Raw genomic sequence first — 16,518 nt, forward strand, 5'->3', positions numbered from 1 at the left:
CGTCGCAAATGCGACGCAAATAGCGACGCAAATAGCGACGCATATAGCGACGCCAATAGCGATGCCGATAAACGCCGTCGCTAATCGGCGTCGCTATTGCCCCAGTCCCTTGTAGTGTAAGCTTTGTATCAACAAGGGCAATTAAAAGACAATGGAGAAACCATGAATCTATATTGCCAAGGTCCTCCCCTATAAAGTGAGACTTGATATAAGCTTGATATATTCCACAACACATGCTAAAGCTCTATCTCAAAGCACTTCAAATCTAGAGAAGAGACTATGAATCTATCATACCAAGCTCCTCCCCAAGAAATAGATGGTTGAGACAAGCCTGAGCATGTTCTCCATCTTTGTATAGAAAAAATTTGAAGAATTCAAATCAGATAGAGAGTGTCAATGCTAGCTTGAATCAATGTCTCATAGATGTCTTAATAGGGGAGGAGAAATTGCCTTTCCATAATCTCCATAAAGGGAGAGGGGAAGCAACCATGCAGCTATCCTCACCTAGAAAAGGAGGGCTTAAACAATCTTGAAGCTCTTTTCATGAGCTGTTTCAAAAGTCTCACCAAAAAGAGATGGTTGAAACAATTTTTCCCTAAGATGCTTGGAACTCATGTCAAAATTTGGGAGGGCTAGTACACACTTGAGCACATGCTCAAGATCTCTCTCAAAGTACTTGAGAGGTAGATCAGGGGTTGTGAATCTATCATGTCAAGATCCTCCCCAAGAAAGTGAGGGTTGGGAATCTATCATGCAAACATCCTCCCCAACAAAGAGACGGTTGGGACAAGCTTGTGCACGTTCTCAAGATTTATCTAAAAGACATTCAAAAAATTCATATCTAACAGAGAGTGTTAATGCAAGTTTAAGCATGTGCTCAAGCTTTGTCTCATAGACATCTTAATGTGGGAGGAGAACTATCTTGCAATTTTCTCAAGGAAGGGAGATGAGAAAGAGTCATGCCACTTTTCTAACATAGAAAGAGAGGGCTAAGACAGGCACACATGCCCAAGCTCTATCTCAAGGAACCTTAGAGATAGCAAAGAGGCTGTGAATCTATCATGGCAAGATCCTCCCAAAGAAAGAGAGGGTTGAGACAAGCTTGAGCACATTTGCAAGCTCTATCTAAAAGACATCTCAAAATTTCATATCAAACAGAGAATGTCAATGCAAGCTTGATGCTCAAGCTCTCTCTCATAGATGTCTTAGTGGGGGAGGAGAAACTATCTTACCTTGGTCTCAATGAAGGGAGATCAGAAACAATCATGCCGCTTTGCTCAACTAGAAAGAGAGGATTGAGATAAAGAACTTGCAAGGGTTATCTCAAATGTCTTGCAAAAAAGAGATTGTTGATATAAGCTTGAGCACACTCTATCCATACAACACCTAAAACTCATATCAAAATATGAGAGGGATAAGCATGTGCTCAAGCTCTCTCAAAGCACTTCATAGATAGAGAAGAGGCTGAGAATCTATCTTGCCAAGATAAACCCCAAGAAAGAGAGGGTTAACACAAGGTTGAGAGAATCTAAGAGACATAAAAAGTTCATATCCAATAGAAAGTGTTAAAGAAAGCTTAAGCATGTGCTCAAGCTTTGCCTCATAGACTTCTCAATGGGGGAGGAGAAACTACCTCGCCCCATGCTCTCAAAGAAAGGAGAGAGGAAAAAATTGTGTCGGCTTCCTTACCTTGAAAGAGAGGACACTCAAGCCTATATGAACCCTCTAAATCCATGTCCCAAAGAGAACTTAAAGACACATAAAAGTGGAGACTGTCTATATAGGCTTAAGAACTTACTCATGCTCTGTTCCTCTAGCTTGCCAAGTTGCCTCCCCTCCCCCTTTCACCCAAAATAAATAGAGGGTGATAGATATTGGGTCACATGCTCACTCTCTAGTCATCACAAAATTCTTTCCAAAAGGAGATAGTTGATACAAGCTTGCATATATGCTCAAAATGTGTCTCAAAGATAACTGAAAGACAATGAGGAAACCATGAATCTATATTTCCAAGGTCCTCCCCTATAAAGAGAGGCATGATACAAGCTTGATACATGCTAGAGCATGTGCTCAGAGTTCTATCTCAAAGCACTTCAAAGATAGATAAAAGACTATGAATCTATCATACAAAGCTCCTCCCCAAGAAAGAGAGGCCTGAGACAAGCTTGAGCATGTTCTCCACCCTTGTCTAGAAGACATTTCAAGATGTCTCAAGGGAGAGGGGAAACAATAATGCTACCTTCCTTCTAGAAAGAGAGGGGCAAGATAGGCTTGATAGCTCTTTTCATGAGTTATCTCAAAAGTCATGCCAAAAAGAGATAGTTGATAAAAGCTTCTATCCCTAAGATGCCTAAAACTCATATCAAAATATGAGATGGTGTAGACACACCTGAGCATGTGCTCAAGCTCTATCTCAAGGAAACTCAATGATAGAAAATAGGCTCTAAATCTAATGTGCCCAGATCCTCCCCAAGAAGATGAGCTTGAGCACGTTCTCAAGCTCTATGTAAAAGACGTTTCAAAAATTCATGCTCAAGATGGAAAGAGAGGGGTGAGATGGGCTTGAGCACATGCTCAAGCTCCTTTCGAGGGATATCTCAAAAGTATTCCCAAAAAGATATGGTTGATACAAGCTTGATCACGCTCTATCCCTAAGACATGTGAAACTCATATAAAATTACAAGAACATTGATATATGCTTGAGCATGTTCTAAAGCTCTATCCCAAAGCACCTCAGAGATAGAAGCTCATATAAAAATATGAGAACATTGATATATGCTTGAGCATGTGCTTAAGATCTATCCCAAAGCACTTTAGAGATAGAAAAGAGGCTATGAATCTATAATGTGAAGATTAACCCTGAGAAAGAGAAGGGTTGGAATCTCAAAGAGGTGAACTAACTATCTTTCACCATTATTTCCATCCATGCCCATTACCTTTTCAATTGGAATTTCTTGAAGATGTTTAATGCCATGTCTATCATGTGTAAAAACTAGCTTCTAACAATTGCAATATTCTAATCGATGTGAACTTGCCTTGGATAGGATGGCACCTACAACCCTCCAAGAGATCTCGATGCAAAAAACACTCAAAACAATGATGATAATATACTCTATGCTTTCTCTATTGGGGGTAAAGGTGCCTATGCCTACCCACCTGTGTATTACTACACTGGGGTAGTACTCGCACATCTATACACATTGCAGGTGGTGGACACCCATCACTGTCACTTTATTATTTATTCTTTTAGTGACATTTAAATAAAGGGAAGGTTGATTATAAATTGTGATTGTTGGAGTTCCCACATCTTGTATCTTTCTCTCTCTTGCTCTAGCTCCTTCCACCATAGCTCTTACTTCTGCTTACATGCTTCCACTCCAAGTTCACTCTCTTCAACTAATATCAAAGCCAACCATTTGAGGAGCTTCAACATCCTTTGCTTCAACCCAGATTCAGAGCTTCAACTCAAGGTTTCATGGCAACCATTCTTTTTTTCTCTCGAAGTATGCATTGAGTCTTTCCTTCTTTCGGCTTGTTTCAACATGCTCCATGCTTGTTGAGTAGCTTTTCAAGGCTTAGTTGAGACTTGTTGAGGGCTTATTAATGTGAGGAGTAGTAATTTTATCCATTTTTTGAGTGGATACAAAGCACGTTGGTGGGTGAAAATGAGCAATCATCGGGGACATGATGCTGCGTGGAGTCAAGTGGGGTAACCTATGCGAATATCACTTTTTTGTCTTTCTAACACCTACCCCTAGCAAGAGTTGGGTTGATAGATGGAAATCATAAGTGGTATCATTCATGTTTGACTTGTGATTGTGATATTTCAACTTTGAGACCAACGCCTCATGCATGAAGAGATATCCTCATACATGGAACGTGTTCTCACTTCTGATTTTGAGTCCCTGAGGAATTTTACGTGGCAAGGGGCATGTTTGCCATCTAGCAACTAAGGGAAAGTAGAGGGAAGCTTGGTAAAATAGATTAAAAAAGCAAAAATGTGAGGAGTTTTTAAAAGAAAAAAGAAAGAGAGAGAGAGAGGGATTCTACACAAGACAATCAGCGTATGAGAGAGAGAGAGAGAGAGAGAGAGAGAGAGAGAGAGAGAGAGAGAGAGAGAGAGAGAGAGAGAGGAGAATCTTGCATTCTAAAGAGAAGGGAGAAATCTGAAGAAAGAGACCATGTGGTTGAAGTTATTGGAGTCATGGAGCATGATGGCAGGGTTGTTGAAGACAATTGGCCGATACGAGTTCTCAGTTTTTAGATGGTGGTAATAAAAGTCCTCCTTTTGTCTTATTTTCCTTTACCGTTGTGTGGGGAACAGAGTATGCAGATCTATTCTGATGTATGGATATGAGTGAAAGATAGTAGAGGGTTATTATTTGTTGTGTTGAGAGTGATGTATATTAGTTGTTTGTGTGAGCCTTCATGTCTAGTGCGAAGTGGAACATGTGGCAAATATGTTGCAGTTACTGTAGAAATTTCTATGCTTTGAATCTTGATGTTTTGACGTCACCATCGCGTGTGCCAAAACTCCCAAAACAACTCTTGAAGCTCTGAATTCCGATACCAAATGAGGGAGAAACGAAAAAACTCAGTTTTCGTCCCCTTCTCCTGTTTTGCACGCGATCCTATTGCTTTTATAAAGAAAGCTAAAAAAGCCTTCTAAACTTAACCACATTAAGAAAATAGCAAGGTATTCCATAAAGAAAGCTTATTTCAATAAAAGCATATCTTAAATCTCATATTCTAAAATAACCTATATTAAAAATAAATAAATTAATAGTACTAAGAAAAATGATCTAATTATTACTAAATAAGTTTAAATTTATAACTTACAAATAGAGTAATAATTTTATTAATACAATATCATATAAATATATAATATTATATATTATACTTAAGATAACTAATTATAATTATAAAATTCATGCTTGGACCCACGCCAATGCCCAGTGCTATCCAAAGCCACCGCTACCCGCTCTACACATAAAAAACTGAAGCATTCACAATTGTCTATAAATTAAATAAACAAACAATAGTAAATACTTAACAGTCTTCAACTACAAATAATTAAAATAGGTTAGAACACTATCCTAACCTTAATTTAATTCGAGTGTGCTCTCTCATAAACGCTTATTAATTTGATATGTATTTTGCGGAATCGCCCGTTGTTGAATCACCCACATGTACATTAAATTAATTTGACATCTGAAAAGGACAGGCGTCCCCGTCAACTTCTTACACAAGGAATTCACCTTATGTACGAGCCCCAACAAATACATATAGTTTTGCAGAATTCATCATAAAACCTCACGGAATCCACTGTTGAATATGCCTCTAGTTTTACCGAATCCAGCGAAAAACCTCATGGAATCCACCTTGGAATATGCTTCGTCCACAATTGCTATTAGTTGCTCAATGTGGAGCTAGTAGTGTAGAGTAAGCACTAAGAGGGCAAGCGGTCATCCATTGCATGTCTTCAACTGAACCAATTAGTATCTAGTATAGGACAATGAGTCAATCAGAGTCTAATTATTAGCAAACAATTGATTCTAATAAGATTAAAAACTAGTGTTAGTGCTATAGGTCTTTTATGGGAGTAAGAGAGTCCAAAGATACATAAATATTATGAATACTAGGTCTCATACTCAAAGCATCGACAATAAGAAAAAAAAGTGTTATTTTAGTTTAGTAGTAAGTAAAAATTTAACTAATAACTCTAGAAAAGAAAGAAGTAAAAGATTACTTATCTTAACTTGATTGGAGATCTCTATCTTTACTAGAAAGTGTAAATTCACAATAGAATTTGGAAGTTGCCCAAAGTACTTTTATGAAAAATTTGTTAGTCTCAATGTTTATCAAATCAAAAGATAACAACATTAAATGCATACTATAATTGTCAAAAATTAAAGAGAATCATATTGAAGGCCTACTTTGAATAAAAAACAATTTATATCTTCTTGTGAATCAAGTTAGTCTATAACTAGAGAGTTGGAGCTTATAAGGAATTTTACAAAACATTTACTCATGACTAAGACAAAAATTTAAAAAAGAAACATATTAAAGATAAGGCTAAAGTTGGATAGAATACTAGTCTCTTGGTAAGAAAATAGTAATATTCAAGTTGTATGGCATATTTAGATATGATTATCTTTTAATATATGCATATGTAGACAAAACCATGTCTAATATAAGTTTTAGATCTTTGTACAAGCTAAAAATTTTTCTTTTGGGAGTATAAACCAAGACAATTCATTGATAGAAGAAAGACTAAAGATCAAAGATAAAGATGAAGGTTTTTTAAGAGTTGATTGTGGTTCTTCTTCAAATTTGTTCGCAGGGACGCTTCACACTTAAGCATAGGAGGAATGATAACCAGGAAATCATTGCAAATAAAGGCACCAAAATGTGTTCACATGAAAACAAATTTTTTGTAAAATGAATCATTGCAAATGTACCCCTTTGTCAAAATTTCAAATATGAAGCAATGTAAAATGTGTAGTCCAAAAAGGCTCACATTAAAAAAATGTTGAAAGGAAAGGGAAGGTCAAACACCTTTTGTCTCATTCAACAAATGAAGGGTTTTTAGACCTTATCCAAGATGTATGCAATTCAATTTTATAATATCAAGAAAGGAAAAGGAAGAGGCTTGTTGGGTGATTTGGGGAGGTGGGAGGTTGAGGTGGTTACACCCTCTCTCTTCCTTTATCTTCTCCTCTCACGCTTCGTTTCCTCCTCTCCCATTTTGGCACAACTCTCATCTTTCTTGTTCTTGCTCCTTTCTCTTGTGCTTCATTGCCAAATCTAATGGAGAGTGAGGAAGAGGAAGAGGAAGAGAGCGAGGATGGAAGAATTGTCCAATTTCTTGTGGGCATTCCTATTGTGTGTTTGGAGAGCATGGATTCTTGGTGAAGAAGAAGGTTTCTTGCAGGTTTTTGTGTCCAGCAAGTGTGCTTGCATCCTCTCTTGGCTGGTTCATGATTCATATTGTGTCGTGGCAGGGTGCTCTTCATCAAGTATGTCAACGAATGCCTAAACTACCAATGAATTAAGGTCGAGCATGTCAAGATGCCAAGAAACCTCCAGCCACTTGACATCCCTCAAAGGAAATGGGAGTATATCAACATGGATTTCATAGCTGGATTACCCCCGATACAAGGTGGATATAACTCCATAATGGTAGGCATTGATATGCTAACAAAAGTTACACATCTTATTCTTTTCAAAACCAATTACAAGGCTTCCAATATCTCCAGGCTATTCATTCAGGAATTTTTTAGGCTACATGGATTACCCCAAAGAATCATCAACAGCTACCACAATTCTCTCTTCACCTCAAACTTTTGGAAGAGTTTGTTCAAAGCTGTAAGAACCCAGCTCTACTTTAGTACTGCTTATACCATCCCCAAATCGATGGTCAAACAGAGCAGCGGGTCAACCAAGTTATTGAGGACATACTGATAGCTTATTGTAATAGGAAAACCAAATAGTGGATCCAATACCTACCCTTCATTGAATTTGCCTACAATGCATCATACCATCAAAGTGTTCAAATGGCTCCTTTTCATGCACTATATGGGCAAGCTTGTCTTACCCCATTAATTTTTTCTAATCCTACCCTACAGGTAGAAGCATCTAGGCAAATGATGGAAGAAATGGATTAGCACAAGTGAGAGTTATAAGGAAAGATATTCAAGCCGCCAAGGATTGACAAAAGCCATATGCCGATCAACGAAGGCAAGAACACATCTTCAAAGAAGATGACATGGTTTTCCTACGAGTTCACCCAAAGAAAAGTTCCTTAACTTCGGGGGAATTCAAGAAGCTAAGTCCCAAGTATTATGGGCCGTATAAGGTGATAAAGTGTCTCAAACCAAATGCCTACAAGCTACAACTCCATATAACAACTTGAAAGTGCATAATGTATTTCATGTCAGTCTATTGAAAGCTTATGTTCCTAGCCCACACCATGCACTTAACAACCAACAAATTGTGATGCCAAGTCAAGGAGTCCTTGAACTTCAACCAGAAAAGATACTTGACATGTGGGAGAAGACTCTAAGAAGCAAAAATCTTAGAGAGTATCTCATCTAGTGGAAAGACTACCCTTGAAGAGGATGCCACTTGGATTGACCATGAATCACTATGTAACCAATATCCCCAGTTTCATTCGAGTCCCAAGGAATGACACGGGGTTTGCCAACTAGAGTCTCTCGAGCCTACCTCGCAATGGAACTTATCAGCCGTTCCCACTAGGATCGACCTGAAGTCCGGGTTCCCAGTCAACATTGTCTAAGGTCATAGACCCGACTTTTTCCTAACACTTTTCGTTAACATTTCCTTTGAGGAAAGCTCTCAGCTAACTGAGACCACCCTTCCGTAGGATAGACCCATTGGTCACATCCACCACACTTCCCTCGGGGGCTGTTTTAGTTATCTAATTACCTGCCACGTTATGTTTGACACATAAAAGTAGCTTCCTTAATTAACCAATTAGTCACAGGTTCCTTTACGTAATTTAGGGCACAGACACGAAGACAAGATAAAACAAGATCAAACACTTCCTTAATTTATCTTCGGATTAATGTGTGTCTCTTGTCCATAGAGGAGAATTAAGTGTTCCTTTCTGCCTCTGCAGAAAAATCCTTCCTCCTTCCGGGAATAAAACCGGAAGGTTTATCCTTCCAAGATTCCACCTTGTAACTAGTATCAAGGCCTTGAGATCCCATCTCGAGTCACGTAGAACACTTGTGTAGGGCTCAGAGGCATCGGGATTTACGGCTAGAGCCCCCATTGGCACCCAAGCGTCCTCCTATGCCAAGTGATTTCCATGGAGAGACATCTCGTGGTGGGTTTGGTCCACATTCCTGGCACGGATTCATAACCCCCTTGGTTAGGTTTTGGCGGCTCGGGGGGGGGGGGGGGGAGGGGGGCTAGCACCATCCTTCCTTAATTATCCCTTTAGAAGATCAACCATAGCTAAAGCAACCAGCATAATAACAATCGCTACGGAAAACATCCCTTTCGTTTCCATGGCAATCAGTCATCTCAGACCCGACCTTGAAATCATCAAACACTCCCCCACTTGGGTTAACATCCAAAACCACATTAACAAACAGTTGAATGCACAACCTCTTGCTTCAAGGCATCGCAATCCCATTGCATGCACAATCGAAATTTTAACAAACACTCCCCACTTGGGTTAACATCCAAAACCACATTAACAAACAGTTGAATGCACAACCTCTTGCTTCAAGGCATCGCAATCCCATTGCATGCACAATCAGAATTTTAACTGAAAGTATCAAGCACTTGCTTAAGGGATTTACAAACTTTTCAAACTGCCAAGCATAACTTGGGTTAACAGTCCATTTGGGGTTAGATCACCAACTCAATTAGGCTAGGAGCGTATTTATTTGCGATAGTCTATGGCAAGACCGATAAAACAATTCGCATGCAACTATGCTTATTCCTAATGCACCGGATCGTATGAAGGTCTAGGTCTCTATCCATGGAAGACTATCATTTCATGTGTTTCTTTAAATCATGTTTGCACTGAACTGGGTTAAGAGCTATTATTTTATGTGAAATAATGCGAAGACCTTATCATACTCTACCATTTCACGCATGCAACTTAGTGCTTAGAGTAAACAAAAACCCTATTGGTCATTCTGCTCGCCCCTCCAGCATTATCGAGGGCTTGGGCGCCTACGATTCCCGCGACTTTCTTCTTGGGAGCCATTTGCCTCGCAAAGATTGGGCAGTCTAGACCTTAACAGGTTTCGGGGTTGACAGGTTCGGTAGGAAAGACCACTGGATAGGGTCCTTCGCCAAGGGAGTGGTTTGGGTGTGGCTTGTTGCGATTACTCACCAACTCTCACTTCTTTCTTTCTCCCTCTCTCTCTTCTTCTTCTTTTCACTTATTCTCCTACTCTCTCTCTCTCTCCCTCTCTTCTTTCTCCACTTATTCTCCTACTCTCTCCCTCTCTTCTTCTCCTTCTCCCTCTCCCACTTCTTTTCTCCTTCTGCTCCTTCCCTCTCTTTCTATTCCTCTTCTCTTCTTTTCTCCTTCTACTCTTCCTCTTCTTCTTCTTCTACTACTTCTTTCTTCTTTCCTTCTACCTCTTCCTCTTGTTCCTCTACCTCTCTCCTTCCCTCTCCCACTCCTTTTTCTCTCTCCTTCTCCTTCTCTCCCTCTTCTTTTTTCCCCTCACTCCTTTTTCTCTCCTCACTCCTCTCCCACTTCCCCTTCTCTCCCTCTTCTTCCCTTCTCTCTCTCCCTCCTTTCTCTTCTCTCCTCCTTCTTTCCCTCTTCTTCCCTTCTTTCTCTCTCTCTCCCTCCTTTCTCTTCTCTCCTTCTCCTTCTCTCCCTCTTCTTCCCTTCTCTCTCTCCTTCTCCTTCTCTCTCTCCTTACCCCTTCTTCTTCTCCTTCTCTTCTTCTCTCCCTCTTCTCTCTCTTCCCTCATCTTCTCCTTCTTCTTCTTCTCCTTCTCTCTTCTCTCCCTCTTCTCTCTCTTTCCTCTTCTCTCTTCTCTCCTTCTACCCCTTCTTCTCCTTATTTTTCTTCTCTCTTCTCTCTCTCCTTCTCTTCTTCCTCTCCTTCTCTCACTATACACGGGGGGGAGAAGCGCAACTGTCAAATGTATGAGGAGGGGGAGTGAAGAGTGCTCTAACGGAGGCCCCCAGGGAGCCCGCTGTTGCCCACGATGCTGGGGAAGGGGGCACTGCTACGTTGAGGCAGAGGAGGCCAAGGAGCAATTGTTGGAGTCGGAGGGGGGGGGCGCAGTGCCAGTCGGAGGGGGGGCCATAGCGTCATTCGGAGGGGGGGACAGAGCGTCTGTCGAAGGGGGGGGCACAGCGTCATCACAGGGGCCCCCGTCATTTGCTAGCAGGGGGCGATTTATAGGTGGAGGGGGGGTGGCAAGGCGGTGCCACCCGCCACCTAGGGGCTGCATGCCCCCCTATCTTCCACACATCACACACACACACACTATCTCTCTCTCTCCCTGCCACGCACATGGCAGGGGGAGAGAGAGGGAGAGATTAAAAAAATTGAAAAAAAAAAAGGGGGGGAGAGTTCCCATGGGGGGACATGGGGGGAGGAGAAATGTTACAGATCTTGAGTAAAATGACCCAGGGATCGTAACCCGCCAGATTAACAAGGACTGTAGCCATCCATTATGGAAGTTACTGCATGAACGAGAGTTGTAAGACATAAGTCAAAGTTGACCAAACACGTTTAAAACTTGGCAAGCAAGGTAAGTCACAAAAGATTTAAGCTTTAAAGCTTAATTATTTATTAAAAAAAGAATGAGAATGAGAGCGAGATGGCAACGAATAGGTCCTGGCCCCTCCCTCCCCTTTTTTTGGGAAAAAATGACACACGATCTTTCCCAATTTTGGCAACTTTGATTCGAAATCAAAAAGCTTGAATTCACATCAGTAATTCAACAATTAACTCCAGCAATTTCCCCCTCTTCTTAGTTTGACAAGAGGCTTTGATTGAAGTAAGATCATCTGAGAGCCAAGTGAATCTGTCATGGTATCTTTGGCAGTCTCTCTCTCGGGTAAGTTACTTATGAATATATGTGTGCATCACGTGGGTTCAAAATAATGTATTTTTGAAATACATTTTTTGTACATTTTTTACATTAGAAGGGTGTAATATAAAGGGGTTATTTACAAATTGAAAAGAAAAGGGTTATGTTTTATTCAAGAAAAATTCATAGATAAGGATATTTATATAGGCCTTGAATTCATGTGATGTAGAGGGCATACATATAGTAACTTCCCAAAGGCCTCTCTGGACCTCAAATATCAAATTCCCAATATCGAATTGCATCTTGAAAGCTTCAAATTGCTTATTTTTCCAAGATCCCTTCCATAAAGAGTTCCTCTTCTTAGCCACAACTCTTCTTATTCAATTTAGCTATGAATACGAGGCATGGGGAGTCATTGAGGGTAGCCTCAGCAAGAGAGGAGAAACCCTTCTCAAGAATATAGAGCAAGAGGGAGTGGGGCAAGAGAAGCATGATCATAGGAATTTCTCATCACGAAGACAAGGAGGATACTCCGCGAGCTCTTGAATTCAAATCCTCCATCCCTTCTATCCTATTTCTTTGTGGAATTCTTCTCAAATTTTCTAAATTCTTGGTGATCACCTTTCCCCATCAATCAAATTTCTATCAATTTAATTACCCCCAAGATCCTTCGCCAAAACCCTCTTTTAAATCTTGAAATTAAGACCTTGGCCTTGAAGAAGAAAGTTACGAAGGTCGCGGAGGCAGGAGCTGCCAATAATGGAATGGACATAATTACTACAAACGGATGGTGAGTACGAGGATTACAAACAAAGTTGTGAATACCATCAACCAAGCGCCCGTCATGGATCCCTAGGTGTATTATATTTTATAATTAAGGCAGTCAGTAGGCCTTCATCCCATGAATGGGCAATAAAAGTTACATTTGTGAAATAAGATTTTATTCAATTCATGCATATAATCTTTTTGAAAGAATTCTTAACCATAAATTCCAAGGGAAAACTTGGGTCTGTACAAGAAGAACCTAAGCAAGTATAAGGAAGGTATTGTGTCCCTGAAAGATTTAATATTTTTAATTTTGTGATATCTGATGGGTAATCACGGATGCTAATCCTCGGTATATAAGAGACCTTGAGATGAGATTGCCAAATGATATTGTTTGTAATTAAACTAACCAAGATTTTCTTTTATTATGGGCAAGGACCCATGAAACTCCAAGGGATTTATTCTCAAGTATGAAATTCTTGCTTAGATTCAATCTAAATCCCCAAGGAAGGGGAAATCTAGGAAGACTATTGTAAGGTATTACCACTTACACTAATTTTACCACTTATGCTAATTTGTATCAATGTTATTAAGGTATTTTCACTTACGCTAATTTTGTCACTTATGCTAATTTCACCTTAATATTAAAGTCCAACACATGAAAAAAGTATTGGAGTTGAGCAGTAGCTCTAGAATTTAGCAATCCCAAAGTCGCTATATACCCTACCTTCAATGAGTGAAGACAACAAAGTGCTTCAAAGCCAGCAATCAGCCATAAAGTGGAGCCTATGAAAGGTAACAATAGACCTCAAATTAATTCTGAAAACATTGCCAAGTTTATACCTATGGATCTTTTTAAGAGAAGGAAGGAGCAAGGTTTATGTTTCAAATGTGGTGAAAAGTATGTGGTTGATCATGCATCAAAGTATATTTTCAAGAATGCGAAGGCTAAGAATTACAACATGATAGTACTTGAGAATGGGGATAATGAGATTTTTGTTGATGAACCAATAGTGAGTGCACAAGATGAATTTGAAGAGCATGATGAGGATCCTGATCCTGATCAATCTTATGAGGTTGCAGATGGATCTCCATTTGACCTAGGTGGGCATATTCCTTTTGATCCTAGTGGGACAAATTTACCTCTTGTTGCCACTACCCTTTATTTGATTTCCATGGATGCTTGGACATGTTCAAAGAACCCTAATGCACTTTGTATGAAGGGTATGAAAAATGAAATCATGATAGACAGTGGCAGTGCACAGATTTTTGTAAATAAGTCAGTGTTGGATAGGTTACATTGCTTTCCCATTGAGCTACAACAACCCATAAGAGTACAAGTAGTAGCTAATGCAGAAGACGAAATCATCACTCAAATGTGCCCACATGTTCCCGTATAGTTAGCTGAAAATTTTAAAGTACATATGAGCCTAATTGCTTTGGAAATGGGATCCATTGATATTGTACTTGGTTGTGATTGCTTGATAACTTTAAGAAAGATTACTATGGATCTCTTGCAATTGGACATGGAGTTTGCCATTGATAGGTAGCCTATCCATCTACATGGAATCTCAAGTAAATTTGATTTTTAGCTTATCACTATTAAGTAACTCAAGGAGTACAAGAAGTGCTCATAGATTTTTGTGTTGCACTTAAATAAAGAGGTAGAAGATCAATCTAAGAATTTAGCAGAGCATTTGGCTTTAAAATCTCTACTTGAGGAGTACAAGGACTTATTTGAAGTACCTGGTTCATTACCTCCCAAGAGAGCAGTGGATCACTCTATTGATTTAGAGCTTCATTCAAAGCCAATCAATAAGCCACCCTACAGGTTGTCAAAATGCAAGCACGAGGAAGTAGTCAAGAAAATCAATGAGCTTTTACAAATGGGATTTATTGAGCCTAGTTCTTCACCTTACGCATCTCTAGTCTTGTTAGTGAAAAATAAATATGGATCTTTCACGGTGTGTATTGTGACTACAAGGATCTAAACAACATCATAGTGAAGAATAGGTATCCAATACCTAGAGTTGATGATTTTCTTGATGAGTTCAAGGGGGCCAGATCTTTACCAAGATTGATTTGAGGTTTGGATATCATCTTATTCGTATGTGAGAGGGTGATGAAGTGAAGGCTTCCTTTAGGACTAATCGTGGGCTATGCCATTTCCTAGTGATGACATTTGGGCTTACTAATGCTCCAGCTACCTTCTAGAGTCTAATGAATAATATTTTGCAACCTTTCCTCTTTCAATTTGTCCTAGTCTTCTTTGATGACATTGATTTATAGTAAGACTCTACAAGACCATTTATCCCATATGAGGAAGGTTTTTTTATGTGTTGAGATATCACAGACTCTTTGCTAGGGAGAAGAAATATTCTTTCATGTAGATTGAAGGGGAGTACTTGGATCATAATGTCAATGAACTAGGGATACAAGCTTACCCTAAGAAGCTGGTTCAATGTATCAAAGATTGGCCAACACCTACCATCACTACCTATCTTTGAGGATTTCTTGGTCTATCATCATTCTACCACATATTCATTAAGCATTATGTAGTTGTAGCAACTCCTTTGATTGACAGCTTAAAGGAGGAAGCTTTCTTTTGGGATACACTTATAGACAATAGATTCAAGCGATTTAAAAAATTGCTTACTTCTACTCCTATTCTAGTATTCTCAGGTTTCTCTAGAGAGTTTATCATACATTATAATGCTAGTAGCCATGGCATAGAGCCTATCTTGCCACATGAGCATGGAGTTATTGCCTTTGAAATATGTAAGATTACACATAAAGAGATGGCTATGAATGTCTATGACCAAGAGATGTTGGCTATTCTACATGCAATAAAGAATTATTTGTATGGCAGCTGGTTTAGAGTTCAAAGTGATAACATGGTCCTAAAGTACTTCCTTACTCAATCAAATCTTACCCCTAAGCAGTGTAGGTGGGTAGCTACCTTGCAAAATTATGAATTTGATATCACTTCATACAAGGGGCAAAGACAATGTGGTAGCTGATTCTCTCTCTAGAATGTGGGTATGTTAGATTTTTAGTGGACAAACTCACTAAGGTAGCGCATTTCATTCCTATTGAGACTCAATTTACTACTTCACAAGTGGCTAGTCAGTTCATGGAGCTGATCTTTAGATTACATCGATGAGACCACATGTGATTGTGCAAAATAGAGATACCAAGTTCATGAGTAACTTTTGGCACACAATGTTTAGCCCCATGGAAACTAAATTGGCTCCTTCTATAGCCTATCATCTATAGAATGATGGTATGACAAAAAGGGTTAAGAAGTGGTTGGAGACTTACCTTCGCCATTTTTGTCATGATGTACAACATGCATGGGATTCATGGTTATATTTGGCTGAGTTTGCCTATAGTAACTCCACTCATAATAGCATTGGAGTCATTAAGCATATCATCATCTCCAACATTGCTATTTTGCAATCCATCATTTTCATAGGTCACTGATGCTAATTCATCAAAGATATCAATGAGAAGAAATAAAACCAAGACTTGGTTATGCAAGTAAGTACACTTAAATGTTATTACCTCATGGAGTTGTTGGCTCTTGCTAAGAGGCATTTCCTCTACTAGGAAACCTTACCACTCAAATGATCTTCTTTATCTTTGTTTCCAACCTTTGATATAGGAGCTTATTTATACGGCTCCCCAGTTTTTGGTCCTCATACACAAAAGTTACTTCCTTTTGAATGTTCTTCAAGACCTTATCAATGTGTAATTTTGTGGCATAATGCATAGACATAGCTTGGAAGAAATGTATCATGGGCCAAAGAAATCACATCCTCGAGAGTCATTGGATTGAACATGTTCACCTCCGCATAAAAGAAACCAAGCAAACCAGACATAAACTTGCGCTTATGGATCACCTCATGTACATCTTCGAGCATTCGAAGTTACAATAAGGTGTTCCAAAAATGCTCGATATATTGTGAAGTAGGCTCATGATCTCTTTGTTGCAAAATATCCCACTGTTTGATTGCTTTTTCGTGGAATTGAGGTGGAAGAAAATTCCACAAAAATTTCTTTTGAAAAGCCTCCCAAGTAGTAGGACAATCAATACTTTTGTGGAAAACAGTCCACCATAGGGATGCTCTATCCACTAAATGGTTAGTGACACACTTGAGTTTATCTTTTTCGACATACTGTTCTTCATGGAAATAATAATTGATAGAT

This window comes from Lygodium microphyllum, chromosome 29 (assembly GCF_053477565.2).
Source record: "Lygodium microphyllum isolate KBCC chromosome 29, Lygodium_microphyllum_v1.1.10, whole genome shotgun sequence".
Classification (NCBI taxonomy): Eukaryota; Viridiplantae; Streptophyta; class Polypodiopsida; order Schizaeales; family Lygodiaceae; genus Lygodium; species Lygodium microphyllum.